Source organism: Gobio gobio, assembly GCF_949357685.1.
Source record: "Gobio gobio genome assembly, chromosome: 5".
NCBI classification, from domain to species: Eukaryota; Metazoa; Chordata; class Actinopteri; order Cypriniformes; family Gobionidae; genus Gobio; species Gobio gobio.
In genome coordinates, this window is record NC_137101.1 from 9,935,815 (window position 1) to 9,941,670 (window position 5,856).

The following is a 5,856-nucleotide window of genomic DNA, read 5'->3' on the forward strand; positions in this document are numbered from 1 at the left end:
AGGATAGCATTGAAAAATATCCATGTGAAGAGGCTTCTAATATTAGGGTGGAACTCATAAAAACATGTCCAGGCCCCAGGTTAGTTGATTTATTTATATAGCACAATAAAACAACATTTGCTGACCATTGTAAATAGATAAAGTGTTTATTTTATAATAATTTATTTATTTCATGTTTTTTATTTTTAAATACAAATTTTAAATAACATTACAATTACAATTATATATATATATATATTATATATATATATATATTATATATATATATATATATACACACATTTTTGCTATAATATTGTAGTTATTCATATTTTGAAGTAGTTTTTATATTTTCTGATTTTATTTAAATTTTAGTTAAAGTTTTAGTAATTTTGTTGTTTCCAGTTGTTTTTTAATGTCTATATAGTTTTGTATCAATTTTAGTTGTAGTTATTTTAGTACATGTACACATTAGTACAAGTTCAACGAAATAAAAATAAAAAAAACAAGACAAATGTTTTTTTAGGGTTTTCGTTTTAATTTCCATTAACCCTGATATAGGGTAATTATAGCAATGAGAATCTTGGAGAAAATGTAAAAATCTTAATGCTTATTTTATTGGTTTAAAAAAAATAAACTATCAAAATGTTTTGATGCCAGTGCCAAGCTAGCATCAGATCTTCACACTGAAAGGCTTCAGTAAATAAGCTAGCCAGATTTGACATGCCACTGACTCCACCACAAGATATCAGACTGAAAAAACAAAGCGATTAAACTGTTTATCTTTCATAAACCATGCCTGCCACAGCTGATTGACAAAACCATAAATAACACCATGTGCTGCAATCTCAGACACGTATTTAAAGGCCAGAAGAAAACTGATAGCATGTTTTTCTTTCTTAACATAATTACTGTCAAACCCTGTGGATTGTGGCTGCGGTTGGATCACGATACACAAGCTCAAAGCATCACGGCAAACAAAACTGCCAATCATTGAGAATGACTACAGGCTATTGAGGCCTTTCATTTAAGTGATGTTAAGAGCAAACAATCAACTCCCCTGCTTTGGTTCCCACAACACATTCATATCAACGAATGACAAGTAGCAAAGGTGACATCCAATTTATAGCTCAAGGACTGCGGACAAGCAAACAAACAGGCATTTCCGAACCACGCGTCCAACTCAATTTGCCTCTCCCATGGTTCAATGCATTTAGGGGGCGCAGAAAAAAAAAGTTGAAGGTGCTGAACTATAATGCCTTACTAATAGGCTAGACAAGCCCAGTCATTTACATTCACAGCTAACCCACAGGCAAGCTCGTAGTCTTGATACGCAGTTGAAAAAGTCGCAAAAATGCATATGAAAAGTTAAGACATATGTTCAAAATTCGTCTCAATGTGTCTCTTTCATTTTAAATCCAAAGCCGGTGTTGTCAGCATTCGACTTCAAAAAGGCGAACGGTAGAAACTTTGAACCACTCCGTGCCCCGTCTGTGGCTGTGGGCTTGTTTTCCTGATCTCGCTAACTACCGCTTGCTGTCGTTACATTGCTGTTGCTTCGCCTGCAGGTAAAGAGAGATTAAACAGCATGCGGTGCCCTTGTAAAGCAGCAAAGGTTTTATGGAGGGGGTCTTTAAATATTTAAGGTGTGAGCACAATGAGGCAGAGCTGAAACACAAAACACAAACCTGCAAATCATTTACATTTCATTCGCAGTGTCTATTTTACACTTAATACAATTCTTTAGGAACCAAATTCCAAAAAGGAAGATAAATGCTCAATGTGACAAGCTGTTTGCCGTGAGGTGATTGTCATAGGTTAGAAAACAGATGCTTTTTTCATCATCCTCGAAATCACACACAAAAGAATTTGAATAAAACATCTCCTGCTGCATAAAACAGTAGTTTTTCCCCATGTTGCCACTCCTCAACTGTATTTCAGTAAACAACATTTTTTAACAGCAAATTCAAGATTTAAATCTTCAGCAAAATAAGAAAACAAAAATACTGAATGCAAAACATCCCCAGCCATTGTCACAGTCAATTAAGTGTGGCTAGGTAATGAGGCCATTTGCATTGTAAAGCATCCCCCATGTGTGAAGGTTTTAATGGGGACAGGACCCGAGGAGATTAATTGAGAGTGACATTTCTTGAACTCTATTTTTCCACCCTCCGTGTCTTCCACATCTTGCCTTTGCTTACCTGACTGACAGATCTACCTTTCAAACTCAAATATCTGAAAGACTGTCCACTCAAACCCCCTTCATTGACTCTGATGTTTAAAAAGGGCAGGATGCTACATTATGCATATGGCTCTGGCAATGAACAGAAGTGCTTGACTTCAAGACAAGGGAAGGATTTGGTCCACAAAGTGCCTGTGAACGTTAAGAAAATGGAAACCGAAATGGAAAACATCAGAAGAATGATGCATCGCTGTGGATCTACAGTCCTTATGTCATTATTAGCACTTAAGCAGCCATAACGTTGGGTTAGCTGAGGGCCAGGTGCTGGTAATTATCATCTTCAAAGGGGCCCTATTATGCTTTTGTACATTTTCAAATTTCTTTAGATTGTAATGTTGCTGTTTGGGCATGAAAAATGTCTGCAAAGTTATTCTCTATAGAATTCGAAGTGCAGATCGACGCTCACTCTAACGGCTGATAATGCCCACAACCCATTGCGAGTTGGACGAGGATTCGATTAGAACTACAAAAAAAAACTACAAACATGATGGATGTGCGAGTCCGATGGTTAAGTAGAGAGGTTTAGGTATGATCAATTAGAGAGTGATCAATTATCAGTATTTAACCTGACGAAAATATATTTATTCAATATTATCCACATTATATTATTTCACCTGCAACAGCATTGTGAACTTTTGTAATGATAGGCCTACATTTGTACATTTCCCACAACTATTGTGCTCGGGCAGTTCGGTCTGGACTTTCTCCATAGAGGAGTAATTATGCCCGAACAGAAACTGTTCGGACCAATGAAATTGTCAGGGCGGGCTTTAGACGATGATGGACAGATGATAAACAGTAACGTAAATCATCCACGTCATCAAAGGCGCTTGGGTTGAATTTGTTCTAATCCTAAACGAACTTGTTCATATTTGCATTCACCTTTACTATTTCTCTCAGAAATGATGATCGTGTTGGTAAGTACTCTGTGTATCCTTAAATTCTTTTTTTACAACACCGGCAAAGATCGTTTACACTCATCTTTTTCTTCTAACGTAACTTATTCCAGCGTGCGTGCAGACAGGGTTGCCGCCCAATTGCTACTCAAAACTTGCCAAAAACAAGCCCAATAGCTTTCCGGGGGGGTTTTCCGGGAAAAAAATGGCATTTGGGGGGTAAAATATGTGTTATACGTGTTAAATATGTGTTTGGCAGGGCTGCCTGCTAAAATTCGCATTCCTGGGTCTGTATATCACATAATTGGGGTCGCTTCAACCCGCGGACATGATAAACAACCCGCGGACTTGGCAACACAGTGCAGTTGAGTTCTGTTGACATTTGACAACTAACGTTATGCGTCGCTCCGTTGCTCTGATTGGTTGTAGGTCTATCTAATTGAGGTCTTTCCTGGCTCGGTTGAAACACACCCCATAATCACAGCCCAACAGAACAGTATCAGACTCAAATTCTGACTAGAATTGAGTATGACGACGTCAGGCTACTACATTTGGCCACTAACCTTCAAATGCATCATTATATTTAAACTGCAAACACATGAGGAGAGTCTCTGCATTAAAGACCCACAAATGGCAGATCAACGTGCTACTACATTTCTCTCTGATACGGTAGGAAATTAAATTTAATGTGGAGTATTCTAACTTTGACGATGATAGACAGGGCAGTTTAAACGGTGACGGGATGCACGTAACTAAGCGTCAGAGTCCGTTAACCCTCTCGAGTCGGCGGTCGCTTTTTTTCTTATCAGTGCCAAAGAGACTCAAATAACTGTCGTTTTTTATCATTCAGGCAAGTGTTATACATCATTATAATATCTTAAGTTTGTATTTTGTTTTGTGTACAGTCACAATAAAAACAAATTGTTGTGCTTTTTGCAAAATAAACAAACATGATGCGCGATCTGCAGCCTCTCTGTCAAAGACGTTCATTCAGATAGTCTTCAGAAAATGACCTCTAGCTTAGTGAATACTTGTCTCACAAACATGAGACATATGTCTAAAGAAACGCTGAAATGTCAGGTTTTAAACACTGTGATGTCGAACACACAGATGATGAAGTAGTATGTCCCAAAGCTTGCATACTCTTCTGCTACACACTCAAAAGTATGAACTTTTTCTTCACAAAAAGAGTACTTACTTTTAGGTCGTAGTATAGATGAATTGGGAAGCAGCGCAAGACTTTAAAACAGGGCATAATGTTTCCTTAAAGGGATAGTTTGCCCAAAAAGGAAAATTACCCCACGATTTACTCACCCTCAAGCCATTGTAGGTGCATATGACATCCTTCTTTCAGACAAATACAATCGGAGTTACATAAAATATTTAAGCTTTATAATGGCAGTGAATGGGAGTCCAACATTTGAAGCCCAAAAAAAGTGCATCCATCCATTATAAAAGTAATCCACACAGCTCTGGGGGGTTAATAAAGGACTTCTGAAGTGAATCCACAGCTTTGTGTAAGAAAAATATACATATTTATAACTTTATAAAGTAAAATATCTAGCCTCCACCAGACCGCTTCCATATTCAACTTACGAAGAAAGCATAAATGACGCGACGTTGGACGTAGCGTAAGCGTTTTGAAGTGCGAGAGGAGTTACACTTTCTTCGTAAGTTGAATATGGAAGGCGATATGGCGGAAGCTAGATATATTTTACTTAGACTTTTTTGGGCTTTGCCATTATAATGCTTAGATTAGCTAGGACATTTTTGATATAACTCCGATTGCATTCGTCTGAAAGAAGACTGTCATATACACCTAGGACCGCTTGAGGGTGAGTAAAACATGGGGTAATTTTCATATTTTGGTGAACTTTCCCTTTAAGTTTATCATTCAATATCATAATACACACTTGCACAAATCAAAAAGCATATTTGTGTCCTCTTATGATGCAAGCACGGTGCAACTAGGACTTTGAATATGCTCTACAAAAGGTGGCGGGTAACAGCAGATAGTCATTTTCCACTATCCAAGGTGGGGGTGGTGGTCACAGCTCTCTAATGACTTATTTAATATTGTAAGAGAAATGACCCAGGGTCCATGGAGCGCTACGTCTCTCCAGCCTGAAAACAGAAACAATGGAGCCACCTTAATTGTGACATTACAAGCAGTGGCACAGAGAGGAACAGAGGGGGTTTGATTAAAAGGAGAAGAGGTGGGTGACTTTGTGAAAAGGTCACTGCACACTTACCTGGACTTCTCAACTCCCCCTCTTTCTGAACAAGAAAAAAAAGTGGAAGAATATGGAGAAAAAGAAGAAAAAAAATCTCCCATGTGATTAGAGACAACTTCCAATATTTCCAGCAATGCCATTAGTGAAATAAGATGGTAATTTTCTGGCAGGCGGTATCTGGGCAGAAAATGACAGGAGGTGGTGAGGGGGGAGGCAGCAGGTTGTGGGTGGGAACAGAAGGCAGCACAGGTGGGGTGGTGTCGAGGTTAATTGAGAGGTTAACAGGGACAAAGGCTTGTCATAGGTCAGGGAAGACCACCATCCAGTGGGAAAGGCTCCGGTTCCTCCTGACTTATGCATGTTCGGTGTGTAGCGGCACAATCCCTATGTGAGAGTGTTTAGAGAATGAGCTTTATCAAAGGCAGATTTCAGTATCTAAACCAAGGTGGCTGACGGCTAATATAATAATAAAATGTCCAGTATACACACTATGGTTCAAAAATTT